This window comes from Mustelus asterias, unplaced genomic scaffold (genome assembly GCF_964213995.1).
Source record: "Mustelus asterias unplaced genomic scaffold, sMusAst1.hap1.1 HAP1_SCAFFOLD_92, whole genome shotgun sequence".
NCBI classification, from domain to species: domain Eukaryota; kingdom Metazoa; phylum Chordata; class Chondrichthyes; order Carcharhiniformes; family Triakidae; genus Mustelus; species Mustelus asterias.
In genome coordinates this window covers 83,392-97,569 of record NW_027590141.1, presented here as the reverse complement: position 1 = coordinate 97,569, position 14,178 = coordinate 83,392, and the positions used below count along the sequence as shown (strand labels likewise).

Genomic DNA, 14,178 nt, shown 5'->3' with positions numbered 1-14,178 from the left:
ATATATACAACAATTAACTGTTATACATAGAACTATATTTGAACAGGAAAAAGCCAAGGAGGAGGAGAATCCGGTAACAGAACATCAGATCAAACCTGGAGATCGAGTATACATCAGAAAGTTCCGGAGACGTTGGAACGAACCGAGACGAGAAGGACCGTTTGAAGTCACCAAAGTGTCTCCCACGGCGTTGCAAGTAGAAGGCAGTACACTGTGGTATCACTTGAACCATTGTACCAGAACGGTACCAGGGGTGGGGGAGAGAAGGGAAATTGAAGAAGTACACAGAGTGGATAGAGGTGATAGCGAGGAAGAAATAGAAATACACGGGGAGAATCGTGGGGAGGAGGAACAGAGCCAAGGAAGAACAAAAAGAATAGAGGATGATGAAAGTAGTTCTGTACATGAGCTGGCTGATGATACAAATGCCCAGCCTGAGCCTATTAGTCAAGGTGCCGAGGGAGGTGAGGACAGGGAAGGGGCCCCATTCCCCACCTGGGACTTGGAAACTATTTCCCTTAGGGACTTCCGTGACCCATAGAAAAGGAGAATGGGATACAGAAGACATAAGGGTGCAGAATCAGGAAGATAGAGTATTAAGACGAACAAAACGTGAGCGACTAGTGAGCACAAATACTATTTGGGAGAAAGCGCAGAAAAACAAATGGTGGAAATGGGCTGAGTATACAGGTTGGAGAAACAGTGATGGGAAAGAGTGTGTAGTATGTGCATCAGAGAAACCTAACACCCAAGTAACCGATATACCATGGGGATCAGGAGACTGTGGAACCAGGCAACAAAGCTGGAGAAAGGAAAATTGCCGTCCATATAACACATATATACGGAATCATATGATAGGGAATCGGAACTACTCGTATGAGAAGATAAACTGTTCCGGATCCGCATGTGATAACCTTTGTAAAGGTGAGCCGCCGTTGTGTCAATACCACTGCATCCTGTTTGCTGGGGTAAAAAAGGGCATCTACAACTTGACCCACAGATGTCCAAAGTGGCCAAAAACGGCAGTGGACGCGGTCCCAAAGGAATGGAGTGTAGAGCCCAACTTACAAATCCAAGATTGCTATTGGAAGGAAAGTAGCACAGGAAGTAGTGTGGGAAATTACACAGGAGAGTGTGAAAGGATTTGGAATATAACCGATGCTCTTAATCTGATCATCTCAGGAGGGGGATGGGCACCCCCTCCTTATGTGTTAGACTATCAAGAAAATCAACTGGCCGATCTCTGGTGGCTTTGTGGCCCGGAGAAAGGGCTATTGGCAAAATTACCACAGAATTGGAAGGGACTATGTGCCCGAGTTATGCTTGCCCAGAGCATTGTGATACTACTGGTGGAAAGAGAAATTAAATCACAAAAAGTTAAGAGGGCATATACCCCTGACCCTACGATAAAATTGGACGCAATCGGACAGCCCCGCGGCATCCCGAATGAGTTCAAAGCTAGGAACGAAATAGCTGCAGGGTTTGAATCCCTCTTTGTTTGGATCACACCCAGCAAGAATACTGAGTGGATCAATTACATCTATTATAATCAGCAGAGGTTTATTAATTATACGAATGATGCCCTGGAGGCCTTAGGAGAGCAGTTGGATGCGACCAGCAAAATGGCGTGGCAAAATCGACAGGCGTTAGATTGGCTCCTGGCAGAGAAAGGAGGGGTGTGTGTTATGTTTGGGGATCAGTGCTGCACATTTATCCCTAATAACACTAATCCAGAGGGGTCATTTACACAAGCCATGAATAAGTTAAGAAATCTTAAGAAAGAAGTGAAAGAAAATGCTGGGTTTGGGCATGAGGTATGGAGTTGGCTGGACAGAATATTAGGAAGATGGGGGGCGTGGTTTGCCAAAGCTGGAGCTGTAGCAATCGCAACAATAATCATTCTGGGATTGATATTTTGTTGTTTTTTACCCGCCCTGAGATCCTTCCTTACCAGAGTGGCAGCGCGGCAGATGGTGACGCGGGTGCTAAGCAGCTCACGCTCGAGAGAAAAAACAGAGGAATGGGAAAACCTTGAGCCGCCCCCGCTGAGTGGATTCACAATGACCTTGGTCGAAGTTGAAACTCGTCACTCTGTAAAATAACTACAATAGTGGAAGATCACCTTGTGGAAACAACAGCACCTTGCTGAAGTCCGCACGAAACCAGGAGAACTTAGTCTGTACACAGGAATCAGTCTTTTTCCCTTCCCTAGACAAGAGTGGGAAGGTTTTTGGCTGATGACTGTCAGGGGCAGGCAATCTGGAGGAGCAACCCAAAAATCAGAACCGGGATAGACAAATTATGATAAAGTTAGAATAGGGACATTGATCCCTGACCAAAATATTCGGCTCCTCCACATCGCCTGCAAAGAGTGATTAAAATAAAATGCAAATGGGATCGAGCGAGGGGATTATTTGAGCTTGGTAATTGGGATGAGGCTAGGGAATAGCCTCAAAGGGGGGACTTGTAAGGGAAATTGTACTGGATATTGTATGAGTTTAGTATGGAATTCAGATTCATAGGTTTTAGTAAAATGATATAGCAGATTTAGGTGAGTAGTGAGATGGGTATATAACCTAAAGTAACCTCGTGTGACCCGACCTAATATAATCAAGTGTAGTCGATATGATCAAAGTGGAGGAACTAGAGGAACTAGAGAAGTAATATAGCAATCACTAATTAAGGAAAGCAAACAATAGCCACCTGGGAAAACAAGGAAGACTGCTCGGTGGTTCAACTTAAAAGTGGACCATAAATCAGCAGAGAGAATGTCTTTTCTTCTAAACACATTAGTGGACCATAAGTCAGCAGAGAGAATGTCTTTTCTTCTAAACACATTAGTGGACCATAAATTAGCAGAGGGGATGTCTTTTCTTCTAAACACATTCAGCCTTAGCCTGCAAAACCACGATTATTGTACAAACAGAAAAGTTCAGATAAGAGCAAGAGTTATAACCACCATGGTTTAAGAAACGAAGAGATATATCAGGGAACGACCAATTGCAAAGAAAACAGATAAAGAGTCAACTAAAAATAATGGTGGCCAAAGAAAGATCGGGCTGTAGGTAAGATAACGACCAAGGACAGGCTGTAAAAGGGAGATAAGGATCTTGAGATATGAGGCTGAAATGTACATAAAAGATTGTAAGCCCAAGGGCTCTTTGGATTGATCCGGAGATCCCGACTTTATCGCTTGTGCTGAGAAATAAAGTCTATTGCTTGGAAGATCGCTGCTCAGACTCTCTGTTTTAAACCGATGTGAACGAATTGTCGTCCTGGGGAACCACGACACAAGCAAGCTGCTCAGTTCAAGGGCAGTTAGGGATAGACCACAAGCAAGGAACTGGGAACAATCTGCACAGAATATTGGCCAGTTATTTTCAGGTTGGAAATGTAAAGCTGCCGTTTCGCTCTCAGTCAGGAACAGATCCCAGTTTTACACCAATCTCTGATTTAACAGCACATTGGAGAGCTGGTGCAGACACGATGGGCCAAATGGCCTCCTCCTGCACCAACACTATTCTGTGAAATCTTAGAAAACAGGGAAATGCTGGAATTAAACTCAGCAGGTTCGGCAGCATCTGTGCAGAGAGAGAGAGAAACAGAGTTAACATTTCAGCTCCGTGACCTTTCCTGTGAACTGGGGAAATTAGAAATGTAACAGGTTTGGAGAAAGGGGCGGGTGGGACAGGGACGAAAGGAAGGTCTGTGAGAGGGTGGAAGGCAGGAGAGATTGAATGAGAGAAAAGTGAACCCCCCCCCCCCCCAGAGCCAAACTCCCTCAGAGGCTCCCACACTGCATTCCAACAAACTGAGCTGGATTGGACTGAATGGGAAGTCATGGGAATGTAACCCTCACTGACTTCATGGATCAAGTACATTTCTGGATGGAAATTAGCTGCATAGACTCCAGCCTGGTTGTTGGTGTGAAACAGGAGCTGATGTCTATCTGTGTGTGTGTGTGTGTGTGTGTGTGTGTCCCTGCCTGCAGCTCCCAGAGAGTTTAAAATCCTGCATCTGTCTCTCTGCAGAGCTGCTGGTTAAAGACACATTTCCAGCATTTATCAGACAGAAACTTCACTCTCATTCTCTCCCTCCCCTCCCCCAGCCAGTGCTTCTGTTAAAAGAAGTTGAAACGCTTTATTTTGCAGCTCTGATCTCTGGTGAATCATTAACCACTAAGCACAGGGCACACACACACATTCACACACCCGGACAGACAACAGACAGATTGTAAATCAGAAGTGGGATTTGTAAACGCAGCAACAAAGAACTTTGCAAGATATTGTTTCAGTTCAGGCAACTTAAGGAAAAGTGAATTTTGCAAGAATCAGCAAAGGGTGCAAACCTGTAGCCGATGGAGTCCTGGATGAACAAATTGTACAATCCACATTCAGACCTGGCCTCTCTCTCTCCCTGGCAGTGCAGGGCTGCTGGTTCATTTAAATCCATCTTCTCTCAGCTCCCAGTGCTGGTGATGTGAAGCTGGGAGTGGGGTGGGGGGGGGGGGGGGGGGTGAGGGAGAGCCTTGGGATAAACCATTTGCCTGGTGCTCAGTAACCCCCACACACACACACCCACACATTCAGAGACAGGTTGGTGTTGGACTGGGCCAGGTAGGAGGAGGTGTGTTCAGGTGAGGTGGAGGAGCTGTGGTTGGATAAGGATTGATTGGGGAGGTGTGGGACTCAGTGAGGTTATAAAAAGGCTGGCGATGCATTGTCCAGTCTCTCTCTACACGTGGGTTGGTAAGTATCAGGTAAGCTGTGTCTTTGTGAGTGAGTCAGTGTGTGCTTGCATGGAGTTCCAGCTCTGATATTGTAACCCCCCCTTTCCCAGCACAAAGCCCCTGGCCAAGGATCTCTCTCCCCACCATGGGAGAGGGGATGGAAGGAGTTGGAGAGATCACCGAGGGAAAACATGTGCGATGGTGAGTATGAACCTCTTCACTTTCTGTCCGCCGCACCTTTCCCGCCTCAGCCCTGCTTTTCTCTCTGTTTGCAGCCTCCTCTCAATCTCCCTCTCCATCTTTCTCTCTTTCAACCTTTCTCTCTCTCAATCTCTCTCTCAATCTCTGTCTTTCTATCTCTCAATCTTTCTATCTCTCAATCTTTCTATCTCTCAATCTTTCTATCTCTCAATCTTTCTATGTCTCAATCTTTCTGTCTCTCAATCTTTCTCTCTCTCAATCTTTCTATCTCTCAATCTTTCTCTCTCTCAATCTCTCTCTCAATCTTTCTCTCTCTCAATCTCTCTCTCAATCTCTGTCTTTCTATCTCTCAATCTTTCTGTCTCTCAATCTTTCTCTCAATCTCTCTCTCAATCTTTCGCTCTGTCTTTCTCAATCTTTCTCTCTCAATCTTACTTTCTATCTCTGTCTTTCTCTCTCTCTGTCTTTCTCTCTCTGTCTTTCTCTCTCTCTGTCTTTCTCTCTCTCTGTCTTTCTCTGTCTCTCTCTTTCTGTCTCTCTGTCTGTCTCTCTCTCCCTTTCTCTCCCTTTCTCTCTCTTTCTCTCTCTGTCTCTCTCTCTTTCTCTCTCTCTCTCTCTGTCCTTCACTCTCTCTCTCTGTCTTTCTCTGCCTGTGTGTCTTTCTCTCGCTCTTTCTCTCTCGCTCTTTCTCTCTCTCTGTGTATGTCTTTCTCTCTGTCTCAATCTTTCCCCCCCCTGGGCTTTGTCCCCCCCCCCCCCCCTGGGCTTTGTCCCCCCCCCCCCCCCCTGGCATTGCCCCCCCCCGGCATTGGCCCCCCCCCGGGCATTGCCCCCCCCCGGGCATTGCCCCCCCCGGGCATTGCCCCCCCGGGCATTCCCCCCCCCGGGCATTGCCCCCCCCCGAATTGCCCCCCCCCGAATTGCGCCCCCCCCCGAATTGCGCCCCCCCCGAATTGCGCCCCCCCCCCCGAATTGCGCCCCCCCCGAATTGCGCCCCCCCCGAATTCCCCCCCCCCCGAATTGCCCCCCCCCGAATTGCGCCCCCCCCCCCGAATTGCGCCCCCCCCCGAATTGCGCCCCCCCCCGAATTCCCCCCCCCCGAATTGCCCCCCCCCCGAATTGCGCCCCCCCCCCCGAATTGCGCCCCCCCCCCCGAATTGCGCCCCCCCCCGAATTGGGCCCCGCCCCCCCGAATTGCGCCCCCCCCCGAATTGCGCCCCCCCCCCAATTGCGCCCCCCCCGAATTGCGCCCCCCCCCGAATTCCCCCCCCCCGAATTGCGCCCCCCCCCGAATTGCGCCCGGCATTGCCCCCCCCCGGCATTGCCCCCCCCGGCATTGCCCCACCCCCCCGGGCATTGCCCCCCCCCGGGCATTGCCCCCCCCCGAATTGCGCCCCCCCCCGAATTGCGCCCCCCCCCCGAATTGCGCCCCCCCCCGAATTGCGCCCCCCCCGAATTGCCCCCCCCCCGAATTGCCCCCCCCCGGTTTGCCCCCCCCCCGAATTGCCCCCCCCGAATTGCCCCCCCCCGAATTGCCCCCCCCCGAATCCCCCCCCCGAATTGCGCCCCCCCCCGAATTGCGCCCCCCCCCGAATTGCGCCCCCCCCCGAATTGCGCCCCCCCCGAATTGCGCCCCCCCCCGAATTGCGCCCCCCCCCGAATTGGGCCCCCCCCCGAATTGCCCCCCCCCGAATTGCCCCCCCCCCCCGAATTGCCCCCTCCCCCCCGAATTACCCCCCCCCCCCGAATTGCCCCCCCCCGAATTGCGCCCCCCCCGAATTGGGCCCCCCCCGAATTGCGCCCCCCCCGAATTGCGCCCCCCCCGAATTGCACCCCCCCCGAATTGCGCCCCCCCCCGAATTGCCCCCCCCAAATTGCCCCCCCCCGAATTGCGCCCCCCCGAATTGGGCCCCCCCCCCCCGAATTGCCCCCCCCGAATTGCCCCCCCCGAATTGCCCCCCCCCCCGAATTGCCCCCTCCCCCGAATTGCCCCCCCCCGAATTGCCCCCCCCCGGGCATTGCCCCCCCCCGGGCATTGCCCCCCCGGGCATTGCCCCCCCCCGGGCAATGTCCTTCACTCTCTCTCTCTGTCTTTCTCTGCCTGTGTGTCTTTCTCTCGCTCTTTCTCTCTCGCTCTTTCTCTCTCTCTGTGTCTGTCTTTCTCTCTGTCTCAATCTTTCCCCCCTGGGCTTTGTCCCCCCCCCCCCCTGGGCTTTGTCCCCCCCCCCCCCTGGGCTTTGTCCCCCCCCCCCCCCCTGGGCTTTGTCGTCCCCCCCCCCCCCTGGGCTTTGTCGTCCCCCCCCCCTGGGCTTTGTCGTCCCCCCCCTGGGCTTTGTCGTCCCCCCCCCCGGGCTTTGTCCCCCCCCCCCCGGCATTGCCCCCCCCCGGCATTGCGCCCCCCCCGAGTTGCCCCCCCCCCGAATTGCCCCCCCCCCGAATTGCCCCCCCCCGAATTGCCCCCCCCCGAATCCCCCCCCCGAATTGCGCCCCCCCCGAATTGCGCCCCCCCCGAATTGCGCCCCCCCCCGAATTGCGCCCCCCCCCGAATTGCGCCCCCCCCCGAATTGCGCCCCCCCCCCGAATTGCGCCCCCCCCGAATTGCGCCCCCCCCCGAATTGCGCCCCCCCCCGAATTGGGCCCCCCCCCGAATTGCCCCCCCCCGAATTGCCCCCCCCCCGAATTGCCCCCCCCCGAATTGCCCCCCCCCCCCCCGAATTGCCCCCTCCCCCCCGAATTACCCCCCCCCCGAATTGCCCCCCCCCCGAATTGCGCCCCCCCGAATTGCGCCCCCCCCGAATTGCGCCCCCCCCCGAATTGCGCCCCCCCCGAATTGCGCCCCCCGAATTGCGCCCCCCCCGAATTGCGCCCCCCCCGAATTGCGCCCCCCCCGAATTGCGCCCCCCCCCGAATTGCGCCCCCCCCCGAATTGCCCCCCCCAAATTGCCCCCCCCCCGAATTGCGCCCCCCCCGAATTGGGCCCCCCCCCCGAATTGCCCCCCCCGAATTGCCCCCCCCCGAATTGCCCCCCCCGAATTGCCCCCCCCCCGAATTGCCCCCCCCCCGAATTGCTCCCCCCCCGAATTGCCCCCCCCCGAATTGCCCCCCCCCCGGGCATTGCCCCCCCCCGGGCATTGCCCCCCCCGGGCATTGCCCCCCCGGGCATTGCCCCCCCCCCCGGCATTGCCCCCCCCCCCCCCGGCATTGCCCCCCCCGGCATTGCCCCCCCCCCGGGCATTGCCCCCCCCGGGCATTGCCCCCCCCCCGGGCATTGCCCCCCCCGGGCATTGCCCCCCCCCGGGCATGGCCCCCCCCGGGCATGGCCCCCCCCCCGAATTGCGCCCCCCCCCGAATTGCCCCCCCCCCGAATTGCGCCCCCCCCCGAATTGCGCCCCACCCCGAATTGCGCCCCCCCCCGAATTGCGCCCCCCCCCCCCCCGAATTGCGCCCCCCCCCGAATTGCGCCCCCCCCCCGAATTGCGCCCCCCCCCGAATTGCGCCCCCCCCGAATTGCCGCCCCCCGAATTGCCCCCCCCGAATTGCCCCCCCGAATTGCCCCCCCCCGAATTGCCCCCCCCCCCCGAATTGCCCCCCCACCCGAATTCCCCCCCCCCCGAATTCCCCCCCCCAAATTGCCCCCCCACCCGAATTGCCCCCCCCCGAATTGCCGCCCCCCCGAATTGCCCCCCCCCCGAATTGCGCCCCCCCCCCGAATTGCCCCCCCCCGAATTGCCCCCCCCCCGAATTCCTCCCCCCGAATTGCCCCCCCCCGAATTGCCCCCCCCCCGAATTGCCCCCCCCCGAATTGCGCCCCCCCCCGAATTGCGCCCGGCATTGCCCCCCCCCGGCATTGCCCCCCCCGGCATTGCCCCCCCCCCCGGGCATTGCCCCCCCCCGGGCATTGCCCCCCCCGGGCATTGCCCCCCCCGGGGATTGCCCCCCCCCGAATTCCCCCCCCCGAATTGCGCCCCCCCCCCGAATTGCGCCCCCCCCGAATTGCCCCCCCCCCGAATTGCCCCCCCCCGGTTTGCCCCCCCCCGAATTGCCCCCCCCCGAATTGCCCCCCCCCGAATCCCCCCCCCCGAATTGCGCCCCCCCCCCGAATTGCGCCCCCCCCCGAATTGCGCCCCCCCCCGAATTGCGCCCCCCCCCGAATTGGGCCCCCCCCCCCGAATTGCCCCCCCCCCGAATTGCCCCCCCCCCGAATTGCCCCCTCCCCCCCGAATTACCCCCCCGAATTGCGCCCCCCCCGAATTGCGCCCCCCCCCGAATTGTGCCCCCCCCGAATTGCGCCCCCCCCGAATTGCGCCCCCCCGAATTGCGCCCCCCCCCCGAATTGCGCCCCCCCCGAATTGCCCCCCCCAAATTGCCCCCCCCCCGAATTGCGCCCCCCCCGAATTGGGCCCCCCCCCCGAATTGCCCCCCCCGAATTGCCCCCCCCCCGAATTGCCCCCCCCCCGAATTGCCCCCCCCGAATTGCCCCCCCCCCGAATTGCCCCCCCCCCCGAATTGCCCCCCCCCGAATTGCCCCCCCCCCCGAATTGCCCCCCCCCGGATTGCCCCCCCCGGGCATTGCCCCCCCCCGGGCATTGCCCCCCCCCGGGCATTGCCCCCCCCCGGGCATTGCCCCCCCGGGCATTGCCCCCCCGGGCATTGCCCCCCCCGGGCAATGTCCTTCACTCTCTCTCTCTGTCTTTCTCTGCCTGTGTGTCTTTCTCTCGCTCTTTCTCTCTCGCTCTTTCTCTCTCTCTGTGTCTGTCTTTCTCTCTGTCTCAATCTTTCCCCCCCCCCGGGCTTTGTCCCCCCCCCCCCGGCATTGCCCCCCCCCCCCGGCATTGCCCCCCCCCGGCATTGCGCCCCCCCCCCGGCATTGCCCCCCCCCCCCCGGCATTGCCCCCCCCCCCCCGGCATTGCCCCCCCCCCCCCGGCATTGCCCCCCCCCCCCCCGGCATTGCCCCCCCCCCCCGGCATTGCCCCCCCCGGCATTGCCCCCCCCCCGGGCATTGCCCCCCCCCCGGGCATTGGCCCCCCCCGGGCATTGCCCCCCCCCGGGCATGGCCCCCCCCGGGCATGGCCCCCCCCCCGAATTGCCGCCCCCCCGAATTGCCGCCCCCCCGAATTGCCCCCCCCCGAATTGCGCCCCCCCCCCCGAATTGCGCCCCCCCCCCGAATTGCGCCCCCCCCCGAATTGCGCCCTCCCCCCCGAATTACCCCCCCGAATTGCCCCCCCCCGAATTGCGCCCCCCCCGAATTGCGCCCCCCCCGAATTGCGCCCCCCCCGAATTGCGCCCCCCCCGAATTGCGCCCCCCCCGAATTGCCCCCCCCCGAATTGCGCCCCCCCCCGAATTGCACCCCCCCCGAATTGCGCCCCCCCCGAATTGCGCCCCCCCCCGAATTGCGCCCCCCCCGAATTGCCCCCCCCAAATTGCCCCCCCCCCGAATTGCGCCCCCCCCCGAATTGGGCCCCCCCCCCGAATTGCCCCCCCCGAATTGCCCCCCCCCCGAATTGCCCCCCCCCGAATTGCCCCCCCCGAATTGCCCCCCCCCCGAATTGCCCCCCCCCCCGAATTGCCCCCCCCCGAATTGCCCCCCCCCCCGAATTGCCCCCCCCCCGGATTGCCCCCCCCGGGCATTGCCCCCCCCCGGGCATTGCCCCCCCCCGGGCATTGCCCCCCCCCGGGCATTGCCCCCCCCCGGGCATTGCCCCCCCGGGCATTGCCCCCCCCGGGCAATGTCCTTCACTCTCTCTCTCTGTCTTTCTCTGCCTGTGTGTCTTTCTCTCGCTCTTTCTCTCTCGCTCTTTCTCTCTCTCTGTGTCTGTCTTTCTCTCTGTCTCAATCTTTCCCCCCCCCCGGGCTTTGTCCCCCCCCCCCCCGGCATTGCCCCCCCCGGCATTGCCCCCCCCCGGCATTGCGCCCCCCCCCCGGCATTGCCCCCCCCCCCCCCGGCATTGCCCCCCCCCCCCCGGCATTGCCCCCCCCCCCCGGCATTGCCCCCCCCCCCCCCCGGCATTGCCCCCCCCCCCGGCATTGCCCCCCCCGGCATTGCCCCCCCCCCGGGCATTGCCCCCCCCCGGGCATTGGCCCCCCCCGGGCATGGCCCCCCCCCGAATTGCCGCCCCCCCGAATTGCCGCCCCCCCGAATTGCCCCCCCCCGAATTGCGCCCCCCCCCGAATTGCGCCCCCCCCCCCGAATTGCGCCCCCCCCCCCGAATTGCGCCCCCCCCCCGAATTGCGCCCCCCCCCGAATTGCGCCCCCCCCCCGAATTGCGCCCCCCCCCCCCCGAATTGCGCCCCCCCCCCGAATTGCCCCCCCCCCCGAATTGCCCCCCCCCGAATTGCGCCCCCCCGAATTGCGCCCCCCCCCCGATTTGCACCCCCCCCCGAATTGCCCCCCCCGAAGTGCCCCCCCCGAATTGCCCCCCTCCCGAATTGCCCCCCCCCGAATTGCGCCCCCCCCGAATTGCGCCCCCCCCGAATTGCGCCCCCCCCCGAATTGCGCCCCCCCCGAATTGCGCCCCCCCCCCGAATTGCCCCCCCCCCCGAATTGCCCCCCCCCGAATTGCGCCCCCCCGAATTGCGCCCCCCCCCCGATTTGCACCCCCCCCCGAATTGCCCCCCCCGAAGTGCCCCCCCCGAATTGCCCCCCTCCCGAATTGCCCCCCCCCGAATTGCGCCCCCCCCCGAATTGCGCCCCCCCCCGAATTGCGCCCCCCCCCGAATTGCGCCCCCCCCCGAATTGCGGCGCCCCCGAATTGCGCCCCCCCCCCGACTTGCGCCCCCCCCCGCTTCCCGTCTCCAGCTGTTCCCACCAGACACAAAAACCGCTGCTGAATCTCCCCCCCCCTCCCCTTCCTGCCAATGCCCTATAGATTCCTCTCTCAGCTCAATCCCCCCCGAACCCTTCTCCTGAACCCACTCCCAATCCTTTTAAACCCGCCACCCTCAGTCTCTCACCCCCAAATTCCCCTCCCCCCAAACCCCTCCTTAATTCCCCACTCCAGAAACCCACTCTAAATCCCTCCACTTCAACGCCTCTAACGCTCCCTGCTGCCCAATCTCTCTCGGCCCCTCCCTCCGATCCTCTCTGCCCAATATTCTCCAATCCCACTCTAATCACCCCCCCACTCACTCTCTCTCAGGAACTCACCGCCAAAGCCCTCTGAGCCACTCCCAATCCTTCTCAACCCGCTGCCCTCAATCTCCACTAATTCCCCCCCAAAACTCCTCTTTCCCCCACCTGATTCCCTGTCCCTCTGCCCGATCTCCTTTAATCCGACTCTGTAAGCACCCCCTCCCCCCCGCTCAATCTCTCTGACACCCACTGCCAATCTGACTCTCAGCCCCCTGAATCCTCCAAGTTCCTGCCCCAAATCCTCAGCCCCCCCCCCCAAAGGCTCCCTTTGCCCCCCCCCTGCCAAAATCAAGCCATCCAATCCTTCCTCAGTCCTCCCCACCCCTGAATCCCCCTGAGTCACCCCCCCCACTCCGAATCGCTCGACACCCCCCCAATTCTAACCCTGATGCAAGGCCCCACCCTAAATCCCTCTCTGAATTTCCCCCCTCCCAAATCCCTATAAATCCACCCCGCCCTCAATCCCTTTCCCTCCACCCCGACTCGCCCCCCTGCTAACTCCCTCTGACTCCCTACCCCATCCAGACCCTCCCCAGATTCTAAGCCCCTGAGATTCCTCTGGAATCCCCCCTGAATGTCTCCCGAGATCGCACCCACCCTCGCCACATTCCTCTGCCCCCGAATCCTGCTCCCTCTCCAATCCCACCCCTTCTATCTGTCTGAGCACCAAACCATGTCTTTTAATCCCCGTAAACCCCCCAATCCCTCCTGTATCCCTCAGAACCCCAGAAATCCCCCTCTGAGCCCCCTCTTCCCGAATTCCCCCCGATTCCCTCCCTCTCAGCCCCGCTAAATCCCAAAGTCCCCATGAGACCCTTAAATCCCCCTGAATCCCTCTAATTCCCGACCACAATCCCTGAGTCTCCCCCTACATCCCTCTCCACTCTCCCCCTTTAATCCTCCTCAATCCCCCCCCCACTCCAGCCAAATCTGTCGTCCCTCCTCACAATCCCTCTAAATCTCCCGATCCTTCCCTCTGAGCCCCGTATCCCTCTAAGTTCCCCTCTTTCCCCCCCCCCGCCCCTCTCAACCTGGCAAATTCCCACTCCCTCCCTGTGAACAGCCTCTGGACTGACAGATCCCCCCCTTTCTAATTAGTACCCCCCCCCCCCCCCCTCCGCGCGTCCATCCCCGTCCACCACCCCCCTGTAAACAGCTCCTGGTGGAGTTGGATGTGGAAACTCTGCCCATTTTAAACATTAACGTTCAAATGACTAATTCCCTTGACACTGAGCAGCCTGTGTTATAACATCCCCCACCCCCATCCTGTACAACAGACCCCCTGTCTGATTCCCCCTCCCCTCCTCCATTGCCCCCTTTCTCTGATAACCCCTGACTCTGGTCAGCCTGTGTTATAATTTTTCCCGCTCTTGTACAACAGCCTCCCCCACCGGCCCCTTCCCTCTCTGTCTAATAGCCCCGGCTCTGAACAAGCCCCTGTATTACACACTCCCCCCTTTCAGCAGTGCTGGATCCCTCTGAATTGCCCCTGATTCCCTCCCTCTGCGTTCCTGGGCCTTTGCTGCTTGTGAACAGCAAACCCGTGATCTGGCCCGTCCCCCACGAGAGAGCAGAGAGAGAGATATAAGAGACAGAGAAGCAGAGATATAGAGATGGAGATAGAGAGAATGCTGCTGTAATTCAGACAGAATGATTCACAGAGAGGGGGAAGCAGAGATCAGAGAGATGGAGATGGGGAGGATGCGACTGTAATTCAGACTGATTCACAGAGGGGGAAGCAGAGATCAGAGAGAGGGGGAAGCAGATAGAGAGAGGGAAGCGATAGAGAGAGAGATAAGAGACAAAAGTAGAGTTAAAGTTAAAATTTTATTTGTTAATCACAAGTAGGCTTACATTAACACTGCAATGAAGTTATTGTGAAAAGATATAGAGATGGGGAGTGAGAGAGAATGCTGCTGTACTTCAGACAGAATGAGTCACAGAGAGGGAGCAGAGATAGACAGAGGGGGGAGCAGAGATAGAGAGAGAGACGGAGGCTGCTGTGATTGAGATAAAATGATCCACAAAGAGAGAGAGGGAGATGTCCAGAGAGGCTGAGATACAAAGTGAGATGTGGAGATAAGTAGAAAGTGGGGCTTTGGCAAGACAGAGTGAC

At 59.8% G+C, this 14,178-nt stretch overlaps 1 protein-coding gene across 2 annotated transcripts in view; it reads left to right on the top strand.

Moving 5' to 3' along the window:
• The window catches only part of LOC144484080 (uncharacterized), a 49,186-nt gene that overhangs the window by 34,592 nt on the left and 416 nt on the right, over nucleotides 1-14,178 (top strand). The window contains exons 1-2 of one of the 2 annotated variants that reach the window (XR_013496057.1): nucleotides 4,643-4,759; nucleotides 4,840-4,930. The gene's annotated coding sequence lies outside the window, so the exon portion shown is untranslated. Of the gene's footprint in view, nucleotides 1-4,642; nucleotides 4,760-4,839; nucleotides 4,931-14,178 lie in introns of those variants that run through there. The other variant, XR_013496058.1, reaches the window with a different exon arrangement.